Source organism: Colobus angolensis, unplaced genomic scaffold (genome assembly GCF_000951035.1).
Source record: "Colobus angolensis palliatus isolate OR3802 unplaced genomic scaffold, Cang.pa_1.0 Scaffold10, whole genome shotgun sequence".
In the NCBI taxonomy this organism is placed as follows: domain Eukaryota; kingdom Metazoa; phylum Chordata; class Mammalia; order Primates; family Cercopithecidae; genus Colobus; species Colobus angolensis.
This window is the reverse complement of record NW_012110919.1, coordinates 2,399,762-2,423,717: the sequence shown is the minus strand read 5'-3', so window position 1 is coordinate 2,423,717 and position 23,956 is coordinate 2,399,762. Positions and strand designations below refer to the sequence as shown.

The window sequence follows — 23,956 nt, the reverse complement described above, 5'->3', positions numbered from 1 at the left end:
ATTATAAACTGAATGCAATAGAAAAAAAAGGGTCTACTACCACTTTTAGTTTCTGTAGTTTGGTTAATGAATATGATACTCCTTTCTGCAGTCCCTCTCCCCAACATCCATATTTTATGGCAAAAGATTATAGGCTCATAAATGCAATTGGGGCCAATAATTGATGAATGCAATATTTTATGACAGATTATGCATTTCCTTAAACAGGTAACCGTTACAGAAATATTGTTTCTTGATTATAACCAATCAGACAATAAAAATATGTTTCAGTTTTACTGAGATGTTTGATTTTCTTAGGTCTCGTTGTGCCACACCAGGAATAAAGCTTAATTAAGGATTCATTTACTAATTGTTTATCATAAAAGCTATATTCAAGAGAAAAAGTTACATAGAATCCACAGTTTTCTAGGAAGAGAACATGGGAACAGTCTGTTTGTGACCCACATTTCTCTGCCAACAGTGTTCAGGACTTGGTTTCCTGTGTGAGAGGTTGAAGTGTGGGTCCTTCTGTGTTTCTTAAAAAGGAAGCCTATAAAGCACCGCATCATCTTTTAATTATTTTCCATACAATAAAGCCAGTTTAAAGCCATGAAGTGGCTTATGAGCTCCTATATGTTACGTAACATTTTCAGTGGTTACTGTAGCAACATTTTGTCCTTTATGGCATTTCATTTCCATGTAAAGTAATCTGCATTGTTATGGGATGCTTTGTCCCATAGGGATGACCATAAACTATGCTCAAGGGTTTCAAACACTGACTCCCCACTCCCTTTTGTTCTACCTGAAAGGCGCCTACCAAGCCCATTTTCTTTTAGTGACTAATAAAGGGGAAAGGATGCCCTGAAGAGGTTCGTCCGCTGTACAACAGTGACCCCTAGAGGCACAAATGCCTTGAAAGCGGCCAAAACCTCCGAAAGCTCAGTGCTTTTCTCCGATCAAGTACTGCTGTAATTTACTTACCTTGAGAACTATCACAGCATTAATCAAGACCTGCCTTTAAGAACGTGGGCTATTTTTGATGCCCAAAAACGAAAGCCCAAAGTTTCGGAAGCTTTACTACCTACTATCTACGACAGATACATTTGTTTTGTCTTTGTGAGATTTAAGGGAACCGTGGACGGATTGCTTTTTATTCATCAGCAGATAAGCATAACAACAAATTTGGACGTAGTCAAGATACAACGCCTTTGATGGTTTTTCGTTAGTTTTTTGTTTTTGTTTTGTTTTTCGCTTGAAAAAATAAGTTAAAATCTCAGGAAGAAAGAAAAAAAATCCTAGCGCTTTTTCTTTTCTGAGCTTGCAACTGTTTGTAGCCCAGGCACCCGGATGATTCATCCCCTGAAAGCCTTGAGCGCTCCATTTGTTTTGTAGATTTCACTACTCCCTTTGTTCCGCTTCAAACCTTTCAGAGGGCTGAAATGCATTATTACCTTGTTAAATCTCAACCAAAATCATTTCTACAGCCTGAAGCTGTTTTGACGTGGGTTGAGCATCTCACACACAAAAGAATTGCTTTTGTTCCCAGAAGCTCTTATTGGCTGAGTGGCCTTTGCTCTGAGCCAATCAGAAGCTAGTTGTTAGGCTTGGCTGGCTATTTTTAGCCTAACACGTAAAAACACTTGGTCTTGGAGGTGGTCGACTGGAGAATGAAAGGCCCTGTAGTAAAAGCCAACAGCTAAATGCATTTTGGATGTCACGGCGCGTTTGACATTTTCCCTTTAATTCCTCATACGCTGTTACATTAGCATGTGTTTTTCGCAAACAACAAACTTAGAAATAGAGCTGCATTTCCCAGTCCTGAATTATCCATTTAGTAAAGAGGCAGAAAGGCTAAGAAACAGCAGTCCCTTTTTATCCAGAAGCAACGCACGGCAGTATCTAGTTATTTCATAACGCAAAAAAAAAAATGTCAGTTGCCGTGTTGAGAATAGTAAGGTGTTTTTGCCAAAGGATTTTTATGCATTTTCATCTTGAGTTAGAAATTTTCAGTGACTTGCTCATCATGAATTATAGAGTCCTAAAATAATCTTTTCCTCTTGCCCTTTAAATATGTATATAATTACATCAACGAGTATACACATGATGTGTAGCAATTAAAATAATAGACACTGAGTGTGTTTTATGCATTGAGAAAAAGCATTCTTTTGAGCATGTTCTTCCATTTAAGCCATTACTCAGAGGGCACAAGAAGTATTTTTCCCAAATGCACTTCAAGAGACAGGGCATTAAAACACACAATTTGTTAATTATCCGATATTATCAGGAAATGAAAGTTGCCAAACGGGAAAAGCCAGGCTCTTAAACTTTGATTTTCCCTCAGCAGTCTATTCAACTGGGCTTATATAAGGAGGAGACAAGCCGAACCCAAGTTTTACAACACAAAACAATTTTTATTGGCAGGAAGGGAGACACCTTCCTGAAAAAGAAAGAAAAATCCCAAATCTATGTCTTATTCTTAAAATAAGTTTCAGGTTGTAGATTTTACCAATATTTATTATTCAAGCTTGGGAATATGACCTCATTGCCATGGTTGTTTGCTTATTTTAAGAAAAATGTCTTTTTATTCCTTGTTGCAAGCCATCAGGCTACCATTTAAACATGCAAGCAAAAAGTATAGATCCTGGGCATATTGAAAAATCTGGAAGACTTCAAGAAGTTGTAAAGATTGACAGTTCCATCGCGGGCTTGCAGAAGGGGTTTGCTGTGGCCTTCTGTGAGCAAGGGTGGCCTGGTATATGGTGGGCATAGGCCAAAGAACTTCTGAAAAATTCGACCAGAGTGAAGGGAGCACAAAGGAGTTTTGGGGGTAACTTTCCTTGTCTTAAGCAATATCGTATACAGTGTTTAGAAGGAATGTTTCCTAGGTTTCAGAAGGTGAATTTGAAAAGTTGAAATAAAGTACTTTGGAAACAGGTATCTTTTTCTTTCCAACATGAATTTGGTGCACACGGGGACAGATTTTGAGAAGCTCTGTAATTGCTCCCAGGAGCTGAGTTAGGTTGAGGTAGACAACCAGCTGCTAACAATTTAGTTTAATATGCAGTCTTAGTAAATTAAAGGAATCTGATAAATCGAGACCCAGCATGATTCTTATTTGTTTGCTACGGCATGACATGTTGAACACCAGCAGAAATGAACCCATTGAAATTTTTCTACTCAAGGCCCCCGTTTTATTTTCTCACTTGACTGTGTCAGGTGTTTTTGCTCCAGACTTGGGCCATCTGAGCAATTCCTCAGTTGTATGCTTATCTCCTTAAAAAAAAACACATATATATATATACACAAACAATAATATACATTCTAGAATCATGCTTATTTTCAGTTTTCTCTCTGGGTTTGTACTTAAACTCCTTGAAGGTAAAAATAAATAAATAAATGAGTCTGTTACTCCTCTTGTGTGTTAACCTTGCTACCTCACATGTAGATCGTCTTAAACATGCTTGAGGTAGATTTTGTTTTCTGTGGGAGCTGAGACACTTGTGGGAGGAGAAATGTGCAAATTTGTACTTGGCTACATCCCCAGAGGAGTGGTGGCCAGAAAAGGGAAAGACAGCTTGCCGGATACCTAAAGGATCAATGAGATATTGAGCGACTGGAAACACCAAAATTTACCATTGGTTCTTTCTACAAACTAAACTGTTACTTGTGATAGTAGTTGTAAAAAACTGCATGTTTATTCATCAAAAGGTGATTGTTCTAACATTCACTGGAAAAGATTGAAATGATTGGAATAACACTTTAGCACTCATACCTAAAGATTTGCAAAGCCAAATCGCCAGGCAAAATTATAACAGTCTAAATTCATACATACAAAAGAGCTGTAATTCTCTTGTGATGAAATAGATATTTTCTTAGAAGCAACAGTTTCCTGTGTTCTGTGAAGTAAGTCAAGTCAGTAATGGGTACCTCTGGCGTATCTTCCTCTCTTCTCACCTCATGGATGCCAGGCTTTTGAGTTGTGTTTCAATTCTCCCTTCTGTGTGGCCTCTTTGCTTCACCCCCAAATCCTCATACTTCTTCCAAACTTGCATTAGGAATGAATATAGGATCCTCCTCTCTCTCTCTCGTTCTGTCCTTAGATTAAACTGAAAACATGGCAGCTTTTTCCAAAATTATTCATTCTTTGTCAGGTGTGTGTGTGTATGTGTCTTATTGTGACATTGAAAATAAGAATGTGGAGGGTGCCTCACTATGCCCTAGAACACATGTATTGTGTTCCTGGGTTGCCATATTTTCAATCTGATTAATTTGTGGTCCCACAGAGAATCTCTGGTGTGAATTATGTTAGCTTTGTTGAGCCCACTGTGCAGAACGTCAGTTTGTATCAATATTCTTCTAGGCTTAATGGTTTCTCCTTAACAGGCTTAATAGTTGTCTGTCATTTGTCCCTTGGCCTGTTTTTATCTTGGAAATGATTGGCTCTTAGGCAGACCATTTGTGTAATATTACTATAAAAGTCTTAAAACACAGGAAGAAAATTAGAATCGTATGTGTAAATACTAGGTTAGTAACGAGTAAAGTGCTTTTCTTCAAAATTTTGAGGACCACCTTGCAGGAAATTAAAATCTTTAATGACAGGAGGATATCCCAAGTTGGAATAAAGGGGAGTCCGAGGGAAAATATTTAAATTAGATGGTAACTTTGTGCAAGGACAAGTGATGTTTATAATTTTTAGTGTATAGGTTGCCATGAAGCTTACAAATGAAAACAACAGCAACAATTTAAAACCAAACCATCTAAGTCAAATTTTATCTAAAATGAGGTAAATGCTATGGCAAAAATGAAAATTTTATTGCAATTCAAGATCAAGTAGATGTCATTATGATTTTTCAAATTATGAAATAAATAAGGAAGGAAAATGTGGCTAATCCTACAAAGAAATATGAAGATTAAAAATGGAACATGGAATTTGTACTGTCTTAATTCCCCTGGCTTTTATAAACAAATAAAAGTAATATTGTATACTGCTAATAGCTACTCTAAAATATATTCCCCAAATGAGAAAATAATTGTATTTACATTATATTGTAAGAATAAACTTAATCATGTTTTCAAAAGGAAATACTGAAAAGTGTAATAATAGACCTCAGAATAAAATAACACAATCCAAATATTCCTTATATTTTTAATAAAACATCAGAACCTATTATTATAGATTTTACACTGAGGAAAAATATGTAAAGAAGCTGAGGGAAAACATAGGTAACGCAAAAAAACGCAAACTATTTTGAAACTTGATGTAGAAGCATATTATTTTAGCAAAGTGAGGGAATCTATAGATCCGAGTGAACCATTCCTTTTCATTGGCATCCAAGATCATTCATCATGTGAAAATCCGTCTTATAGTTAGATGTAGAACAATCCAGAAGGAGGTGGGGCTGGGTGTTGGTCACATAACTATAAATTTTTCAAACCCCAAAGATTACAGAGCTCTTAAGTTATATGTCTGCAATAAGTGAGCAGAAAGCAAAGGCATGAAGTGGCACTGTGAACAGTCCTCATTACAGCTGCATGCCTAAGGGGTCTTATTTACAGCGGCCCCCTCCTTCCAGTGGCAACTCTTTTCTCTTTCATGCATCTTGAAAGCCTCTGTAATTTCTCAGTGAGAATGATTTGTTGGTTAAGACTGACAGAATGACAAAAGAATGCTTTTAAACATCCATTTTAAACACAGGACTATTAGAAAAAATGCTGTGAAAATCCCTTACCCTTTTTTTTTTTTTTTGGTGGGGGGAAGGTAAGGAGCTATTGGACCACCTCTGGCCTTTGGCAGAGTCTTTAAAAGTCGAATGACAACTGTAGTTTGTCTTGGTGCATAATGACTTGGTTTGTTTCAGAAAAGACCTTTGTTAATCAGCTGGTTTTCCAATTTGGGTGTAAGTACTAACGTCCATGGCAGGCTCTAGCTTTGTACTATCCTTTACTTACTGCAATGTCAACTTTATACTTCCTTTAATTAAAATAATAAAATAGCTGATTGGGTATTTTATGGGACCCATCACCCTGTGGTTGGTGCCTGTGGTGCCACAGTGTGTCCGTCAAATGAGCGTATGTGCTGTTCAGCAAATTACCTTTGAAAAGAGGCATGGGCACAGGCTTCTTGTAAACCTCACAGCTGTGAAGCCCAGATGTTGGCTGACACGCGCTGCTGGGGTTACCGTGGGAAACGGAATCATGATGCTTTCTGGAGGACTCTATATTACACTTCATGTCAGTAACAAACCACAGCCCAAATTGATGATGGATGCAGTGGCTTGAAAGCTGTTGAGCATTACTTTGTCACCATTGAAAGGCATTACTCTTCACACAATGAACAGCCCCATTAACCTCTGGGACTAAATCTCCATAAAAACCATCCCTTACTTCCTGCAAACTTTGCTAGAAATGTAGTCATTAACATCAAAAGGCAATGAGAAAACACGGGAAACTGGATATAGAAACATTTTCTGACAGAAGATATACAATGTGTAGCAATTCCCTATGCTAAAGGATGAGAAATGCAAGATATTCATGTTGATCTCCAGCCTTTCACCCTGTGTTAGAATTTGTAGGACAGACATAGGAGTAAGGGATCTGAAAGAGAAACCAAATGCCACTAATCCAAACAGAAACTCCCCCTTAGCATTTTATCTTTCTTCACTTAATATTATTTCCCAGTAGTATCAAGAGTCAGATGGTATGTTCACAGATTGGATTTCAGTTCGAGTGATGCTGTCATCATCCAGTACATTCATACTAATTGCATAAGGCTAATGCAATCCATCCTCAAGAGGATGGTGTCTTACTTTGCTATGGCTGCCATAATCAAGTACCATAGATGAGATGACTCAAACAACAGAAATTTATCTTCTCGCAATTCTGGAAGCTAGAAGTCTAAGATCAAGGTGTCAGCAGGATTGGTTTCTTGGGGGCTTCTCTCTTCGGCTTGTAGATGACTGCTTTCTTCCTGTGTCTTCATGTGGTCTTTCCTCCATGTGCTCATATTCTGGTGTCCACCAGTATGTTCTAATCTCTTCCATAAGGACACCAGTCAGATTGGATGAAGGCCTAGTGCTATGCCTGAATGTTTGTGTGTCATCAAATTTTTTTTGTTGTTGTTGAAAACGAATCTCCAGGGTGAGAGTATTTGTAGCTGGGGCCTTTGGGAGGTGAGATCAAATCTCCAGTGAATGGAATTACTATCCTTATAACAGAAGCCCTAAAGACATCCCTCATTCATCTACCAGGTGAGGACACAGTGAAAAAATTAACAGTTCATGAAGCATGAAACAGCCTTCATCAGATACCAAATCTGCCAGTGCCTTGATTTTGGGCTTCCCAGACTCCAGGACTGTAAGAAATACATTTCTGATGCTTATAACCCACCCAGTTTATGGTATTTTGTTGTAGCAGCCCAACAAGACTAAGACATCATCCTCTTGAGGAGAACCCTAGTACTCTCTGGGTTGTCCCTTCTGCTCACTCCCTGCCTCCCTGCATGGATAGACCTCCAAAGGCCCTCTAACTTCACACACACACCTGGGCCTCTTTCCCCACTCACTTTATTCTGACTTGTAGGCCTTCCTGATGGAAGAAACCTACTGGTCACTGCTGACAGCAGCTGTGACTTTTACTATTATGTTACCTGCAGATGTGATAGATGGTAGGCTTTGCCTGTTCTTTGATAAGAGGTATTAACTGTTCCTTACTCTCTGAAGGGGTGGCCTGCCCCTCCACACCTGTGGGCGTTTCTCATTGGGTGGAACGAAAGACTTCAGAAAAGAAATGAGACACAGAGACAAAGTATAGAGAAAGAAAAAGTGGGCCCAGGGGACTGGTGCTCAGCATACAGAGGACCCACTCCAGTACCGGTCTCTGAGTTCCCTTAGTATTTATTGATAATTATCTTTACCATCTTAGAGAAAGGGAAGTGGCAGGATAATAGGATGACATAAGAATAAAGATCTCTGTGACATGAATAAGTTTAAGGAAAAGTGCTGTGCCTTGATATGCATATGCAAACATCTCCATAAACCTTTTTAGTGCATAAAGAGCAGCGTTGCCTCTGGCACGTCCCAACTTCATCCCTAAGGCGGTTTTCTCCTTTCTCAGTAAACAGGACATACAATCGGGTTTTACACCAAGATGTTCCATTGCCCAGGGACGGGCAGGAGACAGATGCTTTTCTCTATCTCAAATGCCAAGAGGCCTTCTTTCCTCTTCTACTAGTCCTCCTCAGCACAGACCCTTCACCGGTGTCAGGCTGGGGGACGATCAGGTCTTTCCCTTCCCACGAGGCCATATTTCAGACTACCACACAGGGAAAAACTTTGAACAATACCTAGCTTTCCTAGGCAGAGGTCCCTGTGACCTTTGGCAGTGTACGTGTCCCTGGGTACTTGAGATTAAGAGAGTGGTGATGGCTTTTCACAAGCATACTGCCTTCAGGCACTTGTTTAACAAGGCACACCCTGCACAGCCCCAAATCCATTAAACCTTGAGTCACCACAGCACATGTCTCTTGCAAGGACAAGGTTGGGGGTAGGGTCACAGATTAACAGCATCTCAAATACAGGACAAAATGGAGTCTCTTATGTCTACTTCTTTCTATATAGACACAGTAACAGTCTGATCTCTCTTTCTTTTCCCCACATTCTCCATCAATGGCAGTTCCAACCTCCCTGAACTCTTTCCGAATTCTGAATAAGCTCTGCTATTTGGCACCTCTAGCCTGATTCAGCATATCCTCTCATTTCTGCCCACCCCAACTTCCCTTTGCCCAGCCAATTTCTACCAATCCTGCAGTCCTCCTCTTAGAAATAACTTCTTTGAGAAGTTTTCCCTGAACCCATGAGACTCTCTTAGCCCTTTTTTAACAAGTCTCCCTGTACTAACCCAACACTTAGGTCTTATATTGTAGTTCAGTGGTTTTCAAACTTAAGTGTGAAGGTTGGACATGGTGGCTCACTCCTGTAATCCCAGCACTTTGAAGGGTGAGGTGGGCAAGTCATCTGAGCCCAGGAATTCAAGACTAGCCTGGGAGACATGGCAAAACCCCATCTCTACAAAAAATACAAAAATTAGATGGGCACAGTGGCACACACCTGTAATTCCAGCTACTTCGGAGGCTGAGACAGGAGGATCGCTTGAGCCTGGGAGGCAGAGGTTGCAATGAGTGGAAATCACACTATTTCACTACAGCCTGGGCAACAGAGCAAGACCCTGTCTCAAAACAAATAAAAAGAAACAAACTTGAGTATGCATCAAAAGCAACAAGAGGTCTTGTTGAAAACAAAGGCTGCTGAGTCCCAACCTAGAATTTCTGGCACAAAAGTTTTGGGGTGAGCTCAGTAATTTTCATTTTTTACAAGTTCCTCATAATGCAGGGTCAGGATGATACAGACGTCACTGGCACTGGGACCACACTGAGAGCGATTGCTTTAGATAAATAGGCTATGTACTTCTGTTGGCTTTTCCCATCTCACTCCCAACAAATTGTAAACTCTTCAAGGGCAAGTATTTTATCTTTCAAAACTGCTGTGTGCCCAGCTTTTAAAACAGTACAGGGAACATGATAGATATTTAACAAATAATTGTTTTGTTATTCCCATTTTATTCACATGAATGAATAAAAATGGGAATTCTTTACATCCAGAGAAAACTTTCTAGAATAAGAGTATGCTTAAAAGGATTTTGTTGTACCAAAGCTCATTTTAAATACATAAACAGGAGTGTCAGTACTCATTTAGAAAGGGCTAAGGGTCTAAAACCATAATGTTGTTTATACTGATTTGATGTATATACAAAACCATTTTATAGGAATTTTGGCTAAGGTTATTTTGCCTCGGGGAAATGTTGTCAGATGTATAGCTGAAAAAAAGAAATGTGAAATAAGACGTGAAAATGAGGCATTAGGACAACTGATCGTTACCTAATGAACACAAAAGGGAGTCAGAAAACAAACGTAAAACAGGGGAGCCTCCAAGACCCATGATTCCTCTTCTGGTAAAACTTGAAATCACGAATCAGAGCTTAGGAGATGGAAGAAATAAAATTGAAAGATACTTTTGCACATGAGGCAGTCTGATTGATACATTGCAAGAGGAACAGAAACAGCTGTCCTCCCCTCAGGCTCAGTCGCTTTACAAGCGTGATTTTACTGAAGTTTTAATATGCCCTGTAGCCCCCAAGCCTCCCTCCCAAGCTCTACCTCACGGTCCTGTCAACCCATTATGAAAGGGGGCACCATGCAGGGACCCAGTGGGCTGCACATCACTGACTCAGCTGCACCTATGTAAATATTAGTACTCTCGGACCACTGAGAAACACAGAGTAATAGTGACTCACAGACTCCCCAGCCCTTCTCTTTGGAATATCTTTCTTTGACTTTCATAAAATGGCAAGACAATCAGGTAGAGAGGCCCGTTTGTCTGACTAGCTCACCAACACTTCGTGAACCCTAAATAGCTGAGACAAGTCTCAGTCAATTTGGGTAGTTTATTTTGCCAAAGTTAAGGACTTGCACCTGTGACACAACCTCAGGCGGTCCTGACAACATGTGCCCAAGGTGGTTGGGGAACAGCTTGGTTTTATTTATTTTATGGATACATGAGACATCAATCAATATATGTAAGCTATAAATTTGTTCCATCCAGAAAGGAGGGGCAATTCAAAGTGGGGAGGGGGCTTCCAGGTCACAGGAAGGTAAGAGACAAACGGTTGCATTCTTTTGAGTTTCTGATTAGCCTTTTCAAAGGAGGCAATCGGATATGCATTTATCTCAGTGAGCAGAGGGATGACGTTGAGTTCTGTCTGTCCTTTGTCCACAAGGAAATTCCTTGAGAGGGAGGTAAGTAGCTTTTCTAACTTAGTAGCTTCCTTTTTAGTAATAGAATGGGAGGCAGGTTTGCCCTAAGCAGTTCCCAGCTTGACTTTTCCCTTTGGCTTAGTGATTTGGGGGTCCCAAGATTTATTTTCCTCTCACATTTTATGCGTCTATGACTCAAAAGAGCAAAGCAGCATCACCTTTTGAACATCTGAGAAGGGTTTGCCGTCAACTGAATATGTATGTACTCCAAAATTTATATGTTGAAATCCTAACTCTTTGGTATGATAATGGGCAAGCCCTTTTGGATGTGATTAGCGCTCTGAAAAAAGATTCCCTTCCGGCCGGGTGCGGTGGCTCACGCCTGTAATCCCAGCACTTTGAGATGCCGAGCTGGACGGATCACTTCAGGTCAGGAGTTTGAGACCAGCCTGGCCTATGTGATGAAACCAAGTCTCTACTAAAAATACAAAAATTAGATGGACGTGGTGGCGGACCACTGTAATCCCAGGTACTGGGGAGGCTAAGGTAGGAGAACCACTTGAACCCGGGAGGCAGAGGTTGTGGTGAGCAGAGATCATGCCATTACACTCCAGCCTGGGTGACAAGGGCAAAATTCTGTCTCAAAAAAAAAAAAGAAAGAAAAGAAAAAAACCTCCCTTCCACCATGTGGGGACACAGTGAAAAAGTATCTGTTCATGAACCAGGAAGCAGCTGTCACCAGACACAGAATCTACCAGCAACTTGACGTTGGACCTCCCAGTCTCCAGAATTGTGAAACATAAATTCCTGTTGTTTATAAGCCACCCAGTTTATAATATTTTTGTTTTAGCAGTCAAAACAGATTAAGACAGTCCAACCTAATGGTCTTATTTTAATTTAATGACCTGTTTAAAGCTATATCTCCAAATACAATCACATTCTGAGGCAGTGGGGGTTAGAGCTTCAACATATTAATTTGGTGGGGTGGGGAGGACACAGTTCAGGCCATAACAGACGGCAACAAGTGATATCTCCAAATTCAGAAGAAATTCAATTCCTTGTAATGAATTAAGACTTAGACCCAGAGAGGCAGTAACTGCCAAGAAAATTTCAAGAGTCTTACAACTAGAACAATGGCCCATGTAAGAAGATAACCTGGTTTATCATGACAATACATGCACCCCCTACAGGGGACCCTCTAAGTTCTAGAAGCTGAGAAGAATTTGGTTCTATATTTAGGGCATCATGAATTCAAAGGGGTGAGAAAAAATATGATATTAGTACAAAATGTGTGCACAGAAGTACACAAGCCATTTGCTCCGCAGGGAAACAATATAGTGAAATGTCAGCAGACTTGGAAATCAGAAACAATATCACATAAAAGGAAAGCAACAGATTCCACTTTCAAATTCAGCTTTCCAACTTGGAATTTGAATTTGAAAGTGGAATCTGTTGCTTTTCTCTTATGTAATCTTGTTTGAGAAACTCAGGTAATCAGTTTCAATCTTTTCAATAATGTGAAAGTCCTGATAATATCTACTTCATGGGAGTAAATGAGATAATATGTATTAAATTGCCATAAAATACTACAGTTTTACAAGTGTAAGCTATTGTTAGCACTACCAAACGTAATAATTGTTGCTTTTTTGTTGATAGTTTTTTTTCTGTAAATCAGCTATTACATGAATGTCTTTACATACAAGATATCATTTAACCATAATTTACAAATAAAGTCATTAAAAAGTATCTGAAATAAATAGTCAAGTCAGAAAAACAAATATGTCTATCAAAAATAATTATTTCTAAGAAATGGTTTGCCAATGTTATTTAGTAGAGGCTTTCTAAATTCAGCAGATGTGAATTTACCCATAAAACAGTAATTGGTCCACAGGAAAACATGACTAAAAATGTGGCATATGAAAAGAAAGCAATCCTTCATTTACACAGAACTGTCATATTTCAGGTAATTTAGTGACATGGACATTAAGTTTCATGGAGATTGGGAAAAAGGTGGGTTGAAAATGGTGGGTCAGAAACGAGGAAGAGAGGACTGGCACGGTGGCTCACACCTGTAATCCCAGCATTTTGGGATGCTAAGGTGGGCGGGTCACCTGAGGTCACGAGTTCGAGACCAGCCTGGCCAACATGGCAAAAACCCGTCTCTACTAAAAATACAAAAATTAGCCGGATGTGGTGGTGTGCGCCTGTTATCTCAGCTATTTGGGAGGTTGAGGCAGGAGAATGGCTTGAACCCGAGAGGCGGAGGTTGCAGTGAGTCGAGATCATGCCACTGCACTCCGACTTGGGCAACAGAGTGAGACTCCATCTCAAAACAAAACAAAAACCAAATATATTAACAGTCTATTCTATCAGACCCCTTAATTTGACTCAACCAAATCCTCAAGGACATTTTGCCATGGATTATTGAAAATATGGACAATTCAATAATAATTTAGACGTGGGCCTATAACACGATAGGAAAAGAGCAATTTTAAAAGTTGGTTTTGAGGTCATACACAAATGGGTTTGTGGGCAAAGGGCAAGGACAGCTTCACAGATCAGATGTCATCTGAGCTGGGTGATGGAGCTAAATAGGAAGCATTCTTGTGAATAAGTCAAGAAACAACATTTACAGAAGAATGTTCACATTCTGGAGGTTTGAAACCACTGGGGAAGAGCTGAATCTTTTTGCCACTTAACTACCTCCTATCCCTCTGTGTCCCTCCACTTCCTCTGTGCCCTCAGGGGATTGTCTTTACATAGGCATGGCACAGCCCTTGCCTTTCCTCTTAGATTTAGAATCAGTCAGTGGGAGGCACTGGGCATCAACAGCACCTTGGAAAAGAGAAAATTGAGGCCAGGGATGCAGTCCTTCAACGTTTTTCCTGTCAGCTTACTTCAGGTTGGCTCTGTCATGTGACCAAAACAGCTCTCACTGAGCAGCCTTAAATCTCTCTCTTTTTTTTTTTTTTGAGACGGAGTCTCGCTCTGTCGCCCAGGCTGGAGTACAGTGGCGCAATCTCGGCTCACTGCAAGCTCCGCCGCCATTCTCCTGCCTCAGGCTCCCGAATAGCTGGCACTACAGGCGCCTGCCACCTGGCCTGGATAGTTTTTTGTATTTTTTAGTAGATACGGGGTTTCACCGTGTTAGCCAGGATGGTCTCGATCTCCTGACCTCGTGATCCGCCCGTCTTGGCCTCCCAAAGTGCTGGGATTACAGGCTTGAGCCACCGCGCCCGGCCTTAAATCTCTTTATCCTGATAATGGTTCCTTCCTCTTTTCCCTTAGGCTCAGGAGGGTAAGGCTCAGGAGGGTAATTAATAGCTCTTCCTTGATGCTAGCCCCAGGGGACTGGAACTTAACTTTCTGGTTTCTTTTCACCCTGTCCATATTTGAACAGAATAGTCTTTTTGTAAAACTTTCCTTTGTTACTCCCACTTAAGTACATCATCTATATTCTGATGAGACCCCCACTGAAATATTTACATAACATCATACCTGACAAAAAATCAAAAATTCATTCTGTGTAATGTCTGGCCAATCCCCCAAACCCAGGTTTAACTTATTTGAGTTTTTTTTCTATTCTTTCCTCCCTCCTTTCTTATTAAGATGAATGGACATTTGATGTTACCAGGAATATGAATAATGACTTGGAAGTTACCATTTGAATAATTGACATTCTTGAGGTAAGAAAACTATTTTGCATCAAAGTTTACTATTACTGAAGAACAGACTTTATATTCATAAATCTGTAAAAGTCCTCAGAGATCATCTAACATTGCCCAGCAGTGCCAAAGACTGGCTCATAATGGAAACCACCTAGACAGCTATCTAGAAATATATATCTCCATTTCCCAAGCTCACGAATATCACCTGCATCAGAATCTCTCAGGGAAGCATCCGAATTTTACTTTATTTTATTTTATTAATTTTTAGCTTTCCTGACCTATGATTCTTGAAACTAGTAGGCCTTACAAAACCTAAAAAGTTAGCACCAGGTGGCCCTAGATAGGGTCCCACCCTGCCTAGATAGGGTCCCACCCTGCCTCGATAGTGTCCCACCCTGATAGGGTCCCACCCTGCCAATTCCGGGAAACAACCTCATGAGGTCCCACCCTGCCAATTCCAGGGGTCTCACCCTGCCTCGAAGTTCCCGGAATCATCAACTCCAGGAAAGAACCTCATAAGGTCCTGCTCTAACCAATTAAACCAAGACCCCTTGCTCAGGCTATAGCTAGACCCAATCATTTTACGCCTTAAGCTTTGTTTGAATTTCGCGCCATAAGCTGTGTTTGAACTTGTGTTAGCCTATATAAACAGCCTGTAACAAGCAGTCGGGGTCCCAGGACCAACTTAGAGCTTGGGACCCTAGCGCGCTAGTAATAAATAACTCTCTGCTGTGAACCTCGTGTCGGTGATCCTTCGCGACGACCCCTGCCCAGGAGGGAATCGAGAGTTCGGTTCCAACAATTCTCATTTAAGGGGTGGGAAATCTAAAGACTACAGAGTTTCTGTAACTTTCCAAAGCTCAAATAATAAGACAGAGACACATGAGAATGAGATCCACTTTTCCTGACTTCCTGTTGCTGAGAGAAAGGAAAATTAAGAAATGGGGAAAATCTATGGATATGTTAGAGAGATAGTTAATGCCTTCATTTGGTAAAGTATGTCCCTGAACATAAATTAAGAAAAACAGGCTGTTTTTCCTAATCTCCAAAATGTTAAATTTGTCAAGTGATCTCCTGTACCTTACAGAGACGTTAAGGCTCTTGTCGTTTTGGGCCGGGCACGGCAGCTCACACCTGTAATCACAGCACTTTGGGACGCCGAGGCTCTTGACCCGAGGTCAAGAGTTTGAGACCAGTATGGCCAACATCGTGAAACCTCGTCTCTACTAAAAATACAAAAAAAAAAGGAAAAAATTATCTGGGCGTGGTGGCGCACTCCTGTAGTCCCAGTTACTCGGGGAGGCTGAGGCAGGAGAATCACTCTAACCCGGGAGGTAGAGGCTGCAGTGAGCCGAGATTATGTCACTGCACTCCAGCCTGGGCCACAAAGGGAGACTCCGTCTCACCGCCACGCCTCCCAAAAAACGACGCTTGTCATTTTGGTATGGACCTTTTGGTCAGTTGTTTGCTACAATGATGTGATAATCAGCAGTTCCTCAATGTTATTAACATACTAGGATTCCAATTCCACAGGAAGGACTGTGTGTCCTGATAAATGATGGAAATAGTCATTTCATAAATCAGATGATAACCCCAAGCTATGGCTTTGAAGTATCACTGATGTTTTCCAACTCATTTCCTAAGGAAAGAAAGCCCGCCAAAGCACTCCAAGAAGATAAACAATATTTGGCCAGTGGAAATCCGTAGTCTAAAGACAATCAACTGATCAAATATTTTCTATCAGAAAATCGTACAAAATCACATAGTTTATAAAAGAGTTTCTCCCACTACAGTCCTTTTAACAATAAGGTATTAATTAATTTATTTTCTCTTCACCAGTAAAGTAAGAATAAACCAGAAAAAGAGAAGCAATCTGTTAATTTCAGCATGGATGAACTTCAACTCCTGATAACTTAAAGCAGATATTTTTTGGCTTCCTCTGCTATCTAAAACCAGAGCAACAAGAAGATTCTCCAACAGCAAAATCTTATTTACAGTTAACCAGTTTATCTTATCCTCTGCTAACTTTCTATCAATTTAGGTTATCTGAGCATGACTGAGCATGTACAACAGTCAGGCCTCGATTTTCAAAGGGCAAACAGGAAAGTAAAGTCACTCGACTTCGGACCATTGTCCTAGGATCTGAAGTATCTTTCATTAGTACTGTGATTAACCTCATTGTGATCAGCTGGGGCTAAAGTTTTTATTCATCTCCTGACCCCTCTAGCCTCGGAACTCTCCGGAGTTTTTAACTGGAGACATCTTCAGTATGATTTCCAGGTCCCCAGTAACTTCAAAACTTATCTATACAGACTTCTGTTTCTCAATTTGTAAAATAAATATGATGATGCATTTTATAAGAGCACTATGACTGGGTATGGTGGCTCACACTTGTAATCCTAGCACTTTGAGAGACCAAGGCAGGAGGATTGCTTGAAAACCAGGAGTTCAAGACCATTCTGGGAAACAAAGGGAAACCCCTGTCTCTACAAAAAAATAAAATAAAGACCATTAGTTTCAGTTGCATATTTCTTCGGTTAAATGAAAGTAGGCAAATCAGACATTGTATTTTGGGTCAGTATTTAGCAATGGGTTATTCACGTTTAGTTGTAAGATGGTACTTAAAAATGTATTTCCACCCAATAACAAAACGCCACAGAAATTAGAAGTAATGTAGTTTAGTATGTTAAGACCTTAATTTCTCTCATTTAATTTTCTCATTATTTGTGGGTGTAAAACCCCATACTCCTTTGGAATAATCTCAGTTTATTTTAAAAATTTTGGATGGTGATCTAAGTGATACTCCATTTTAGGCTTGTGATTAAAAAGAGGATATTTGAGTTCTAAAATCCTTAACAGTATATCGATAAAGGTTAACACATTGTGCAAACTATACAGAAAAACAAATCTATGAACATTAGGGTGCAGTATCTCTGACTTAATTTGGGAGTTTTGACCAAAAATTGCCTTATTGGCCACTGGAGGTCACCATTGTTCTCTCTAAACTTTGGAGACAGAAAAAACAAGAGGCTCAAAAGCATGGGTGGGTATAGGGGTGGGGAAAATATTTTTCCCTAATGGTGTTATTAATAACATTGAGAAACTTATTTTACGTGGCAAATTTCTCTTTTATCCCATTATTGATCTGTGATAAATGCAATAAGAATGCTTTCAACATTTTAAGATCCCCTTTAAATTCTTATAATTTGTCTGATTTCAAAAGACAGAAATGGAATTTAAAATTGTTTTAGAATTCTGAGTTATAAGTGCTTTCCCTTTTTGCATTATAACTGAATGCTAACTTTCATTCTTAGAATGTTTTTCAGAAATAAAATTGATCACGAATCATCTCATTTCTCCAGCATCTTAGGTTGGATTTCCTAGGAACAGAACCTGTGACAGGAATTCAGGCGGAGCTGTTTTAGGTAAGGAGAGCCCTGAAGAGAAGAAAGAGAAGAGAATAGGACAGGACAGGGAAGGAGCTAAGCAGGAATGTGGTCTCAGCTGAAGAGGAGGTTCAGCCTCAATCCATGGGGAGCAGAGCTCTGGAGCATAAATTGCACCTCATGGCGGGTCCTGCCTTGAGGCAAATTCTCCACTGTTTTCTCCACTGTCAGCCTGTCATTAGCTGTGGGTTGTAGAAGGCTGGGGTGGGATGGACATAACTCCTCAGGCTTGAAGAAGGAAATTCTCCAGAGATGGGGGTAAGCGTGACCTGTGAACAGCTATCATCTCAGCAACTGAGGGGTGGCGCCACAGCAGGTGCAGTGGATCTGGGTGTGGCAGCACCACCACCATCCACGCAGAGAAGCAAAACCCTCAGTAATTAACCTCTGAGTTAATCAAAAGTAACCACTTGATCAATTTAAGAGAGTATCTGTGACAAAGCCATTTTTCTTCTCTTTGATTATTTATTAATCAAATTAAAAGGAGAACTCACTTTTTTCCCAATAGGAGAAAGCTAGATTTGATGGCTGTTTCTATCTGTAGTACTAAATAAATAAATAAATAAATACATATAAATCAATAAAAAATTAGTAACTGGACTTTTATAGGCCTCATTTTTTCAATATATAAGTACAATTACAGCAACTTTTAAAGGTATAAGAATTAGAAATTTTTTTAATATAAAAGTAATTAATATGTCAAGATTTATTAATATTATAAGTTCTATAATTGGCACAGCACTACTTCTCATTTTATTTGTAGGGTAGAATGTCAAAACTACTGTGGCAGGAATAACTGGCAAAGAGGGAACATTTCTACTCTGCAAGATACAGTCTTGGTCCTTTGCATTTGGAGTCATTTTTTACTGTCCCAGCACTGTCTGCTAGGCAGACCATGTGATTTCTCTTTCTCTGGGAAGGAACTAGGCCCAGCAATTTTGAGTGACACCTAAAATTGTGCAGCTACTAGGTAAGAGCCAGATTTGAACACAAAGCTGAGATATTTCCACTAGTATCGGATGTTGAATTGCTCTATTTCAATCTTCTGATCAGTAAACTGCCTACCTAATTTGGATAAACAACTTACAAATGAGAGCATTTTTCCAGCCAATTCATCTTGGTAGTAAGACAGTTTGCTCTGTTCTTTAACTTAAAGACAATTGTCCCATAGAAAGTGCCACAAGAATATAATGGCAAAGTTTCTTTTATATTTCTGGTTTATAATTATATATCATTGTCCTCAATCCTACTACTGCTAAAGAAATTCAATTCCTCCAATATTGTCTTTTTCAAAAACTATACAGGCTGGGTGCTGTGGCCCAGGCCTGGAATCCCAGCACTTCGGAAGGCCAAGGCAGGAGGATCCCTTGAGCCCAAGAGTTCAAGAGCAGCCTGGGCAACACGTTGAAACATCGTCTGTATACAAATACACACACAAAAATCAGCTGAACAAGGTGGTGTGCATCTGTAGTCCTAACTACTCAGGAGGCTGTGGTGGAAGAATCCCTTGAGCCCAGCAGGTCAAGGCTGCAATAAGCTGTGATTGCACCACTGCACTCCATCCTGGATGACAGAGCAACACACCCTGTCTCAAAAACAAAAACAAAAACAAAAACAAAAAACGATACAACAGAGCTCTGAAAAAAATCACACTTTCAAGTACTTGAAGAAGAGAAAAACATTGTTTCTGTTCCTCTTGTTTGCCTCCTTCCTGAATATTGTTTCTTTAGTCCTTTTTATATAGCGTTCCCCAGTTAGCTGATACTCTCTTTACCTTTTCTCTGAGTTCTCAACATCAAGGGTTAAAAACAGGTCCATGTTTCTCTTAGTGCATGTGCCCAGCATGATTAAAAATGAAGCCTTACTTCATAGGTGCAAGAGCCTGAAAAGAATTATGTTTTAAATTTAATCATTTCATATTGCTGCCATTTACTTTATGGCTCATTAAGAATACGAGGTCTATTATTTTCCATATTTTTTTTTGCCAGTGTTTCGCCTATTTCTTTTCTGCTGTGTATGCATTTTTCAATTACTATATATTATTTCTTGCATTCCTCATGCTTTTTAAATTACTCTTCCCAAGGCTCTACTGAAACAGACTGAGGGAGGAGGTTGAGTGATGATGGGGGTAGCAGAGAGGGTTTGGCTGTTTCTTCGTATGTCCTGTGGGAAGTATCTGGCCTTAATTGTTGGTGAATATTTCACTGATGTCTCATTTAAATGTGGGATTCATAATACCTCTTTCATCCTCAGCCTTGGGTCCTGGCAATTAATTCCAGGGCAACAGGAAACGTCACACTCAAAGTTTTGTCATAAAAATATGATTTGATTTAACTTCCTTTTTTTCAGTTGGGGAAACTAAAGCTCAGAAAGTTTAAGTGACATGTCCAAAGTCACACAAATGGTGGAGGTAGAATTGGTATTGAAGCTTAGGCTTGTCTGGCTCCAGGCACCGCACATGTTCAGTAACAATGACTCTACAGAGGCGTGAGAATTCCTGGGATAGTGACTTAGGAAACATTCCTATGGGTTCTAATATAACGTCTTAGGTGAAACATCAGAGTATAAAGTATACAAAGACATCTACCCCTATATTTGGGGGGACACAGCCAAGAGATCAGATGGGTGCTCCTAACCCTGCATGTCCCGCCCCTATGTTTTCTCCACATCTGGCTCTGTCCCACACCATGAGGAATCTCCTGCTGTCCCTTGGGCCTGAGGTTGCCTCAGCAGAATGAGTCTGGGTAAGAAGACTCTGCAAACCCCAGCAGCAAGCAGAGATCCACTTTGGCAGGAAACATCAGTCTTGAGTTCCTGGCCAGATGTCTAGAAAAATAGGGATTGTGGGTTACAGATGGTCCTGTAACCTTGCCACACAGACTTCTCATAGTAAGAGAGGGCTGCAGCTGGCAGAGGCGCAGCTCAGGCCAGGACAGAGACCCCAGTGCCTGGGGCTAAGGAAAGTACTGAATATGGTTCTACAGGATGTCTGCTTCTATAAATCGGCACAGGTTTATTATTATCAAGCCACCCAAAGTACAACTGTTAAACCTGGGCTGAGGCTAATTTACTATTATGCACCCGTCTGACTGTGGGAAACCTTCTTCTCTTTGCTGATGCCAAATATGTAGCCACTCCAGTGGGCTGTCATGCTAACAAGAGTAAGGAGTTGGTTTAAAAAAGGAAAAGTAAAGCATCCAGAGTGTTCTTTTTAGCTGCTGGCTATTAAATATATTTCTTTAATTTAATATTTACTGAGGCACTTTGTGCCAGACATTGGAGTTACGCAGGAAATAAAAATAAACAAGATGATATTAATGCAATAATAAAAAAAGACAACCTACTATGTACTAGGCATTAAGCACAGTTGCAGCATATTGAAGTTACCTCTTTAACCAAACAGACATGTTCCTGCCATTATGGAAACTTACAGATTTTAGGCACAAAATACACATTAAGTTAATGACTTGTACATATCAATAATTGCAGTTATAGTAAATAGTATTGAGAACTTTTGAGGTGTGTGAGAATGTATTTTATTTGCTAAAATGTGTTCCTCTGAAGTTCTGATGTTAATGTACTAACCTCCAGCATCTCAGGATATGATTACATTTGGAGACAGGGTATTTAAAGAGACAACTAAATTAAAATGAGGCAGTTAGGGTGGTCCCTGGTCCAATACGATTGGTGTTCCTTTCAAAAGAGTTTAGGACACAGTCATGTACAGAGAAAAGACAATGTGAAGATATGAGGAGAAGACAGTCATAGAAGTCAGGGTAAGAGGGCTCGTTTCTTGACCTCAAAAAACCAACCCTGCTGACACCTTGATCTAGTGTCAGAGGCGTTTGGATCAGAGCAACTCCATCTTGAATAGGAGCTGGGCAAAATAAGGCTGAGACCTACTGGACTCCATCCCCAGACAGTTAGACATTCTAAGTCACAGGATGAGATAGGAGGTCGGCACAAGATCCAGGTCATAAAGACCTTGCTGATAAAACAGGTTGCAGTAAAGAAGCTGGCTAAAACCCGCCGAAACCAAGATGGTGACAAGACCCACCTCTGGTCCTCCTCAATGCTACGACAGCATTCAATGCTATGTCCCAGCACTATGACAGTTCACAAATGCCATGTCAACATCAGGAAGTTACCCTGTATGGTCTAAACAGGGGAGGCATAAATAATCCACCCCTTGTTTAGCATATAATCAAGACATAACCATAAAAATGAGCAACCAGCAACCCTCGGGGCTGCTCTGCCTATTGAGTAGCCATTCTTTTATTTCTTTACTTTCTTAATAAAGTTGCTTTCACTTTACAGACTCTCCCTGAATTATTTCTTGAGTGAGATCAAAGAACCCTCTTTTGGGGTCTGGATTGGGACCCTTTCAGGTAACATTAGGACTCCCATCATTTAGAACCATGAGAAAATTAATTTAGTTGTTTAAACCATTCCATCTGTGGTATTTTGTTATAGTAAGCTCAGAAAGCTAGTATCGTTTGTAACAGGGAATCCATATCTAGTGAAGGGTGACTAGAATAAAACATTTTTGAGACCCAAAGGAAAAATAAATCTTTACCTGGGCATTCAGGAGACTTGATGGGATGGGACAGGTATAATTCCTTGCAGAAGGTGGCAGAAGGCATGGGCAAAGCTTCTGAAACAGAAGAAATCTGAATCACAGATGAACTGGAAAGAAAGTCAAAGTTGAGCCACAGTGATAAAGGGGCTGAATGGCCTGTAAGCAGTCATTTTGGTTGGTGCAGGTTGAAGTGAGTGCGTTTCCTAGTATTAAAAAAAAAAAGAAAACAAGAAAGAGTGTGAAAATTTGATTTACTTGATAGACACTCCTAGATAGTTGGAAACTTTTGATTGACGATACACATGATTTTACTTATAAATAACTGAGGCCCTCTAATATTTTAACAAGAAAATTTAACAGCAGATTCAGAATCTAGGAAGCCAGGTCTTGTTTTTATAGTGTATATTTATCGACACCTAGCGGCGGGATTCTGAGTTGTTCTAAAATACTCGAAAAACACTGTTCACAATACAGATTTCAAGTCATTCTCAAAATGAATTTATTCATTTATTCTACAACTAGTTACTCAATCAATTTATGTAGCCAGAACTGTTTTTTTGTATGTGGAATTCAACTAAACTGAGCTCTATTCCCTTCTTTAACATAATGATAATACAAATTCAATCGTGGCAGTAGCTTCCATTTATTAAGTACTTATGGAATACTCACCACTCAGCAAGGCAGTTTTTTGATGTTATCTCATTTGACTTTGACAACTAGGCTCAAAGCTCTTATCCTCTTCTCAGATTAGGAAACTGAGGCTCAGAGAGTTAAGATAACTTGCCAAACTCAGACAGCCAATTAATTGAAGAACGGCTGTTAGGTCCTAAATGCCTGACTGTAAAGTTCATGTTCATTCCCCTCTACCACACAGCATCTTAAACAATTTTTTCATAATTCACTTAACGTATGTTAACTCGTTTAGTTGATATATTTATTTAAGATGTGTGTGTGTGAGAGAGAGAGACAGAGAGAAAAGTGTGTGTGTTTGTGTGTATGTGAAAGAGACAGAGACAAAGACTTATGATATGCCAGGAACAAATACAGATTCATGCATTCAGTCACTAAGTATTTATTCAACACCTACTATTTACCATGCATATGTTGAGTGCTGATAATGTAATAGTTGGCATAAAAGACTCACTCCTTGCTGTCAGTATAATTAGAGCCAAACAGGGTAGAGGGACATTAATCATACTAATATTAATGCATGCCTAATTTCAAGCTAAGATACACTTTTGTAGAAATGACAGTTCAAGTTTGCATATTATAAGGATTTGACTACTCTTTACTCTTTAAGATTCAAAAAGCGTTTCTTCTAAGATGCGCTGCTTTGGCTGAGGTCTGAAGGATGAATATAAACTAAACATTTGTGTGTTTAGAGGAGGGAGTGCCAGAGGCAAGCAAGTAGGTGAGAGGAGTGTTGCAGATGGCTGGGAAGCACATGCAAATGGCCTGTGGTAGCAGAGAAAAACGC

General features: G+C 39.9%; 1 long non-coding RNA gene across 1 annotated transcript; it reads right to left on the bottom strand.

The window, feature by feature from the left end:
- Positions 1 to 16,255: 16,255 nt before the first annotated feature.
- LOC105505742 lies at positions 16,256 to 22,676 on the bottom strand. Its single transcript, XR_001000795.1, has 2 exons — positions 22,477 to 22,676; positions 16,256 to 16,940 (listed from the first exon to the last, which is right to left on the bottom strand). It is a non-coding gene; the product is annotated as an uncharacterized LOC105505742 (long non-coding RNA).
- Between the last annotated feature and the right edge of the window lie 1,280 nt (positions 22,677 to 23,956).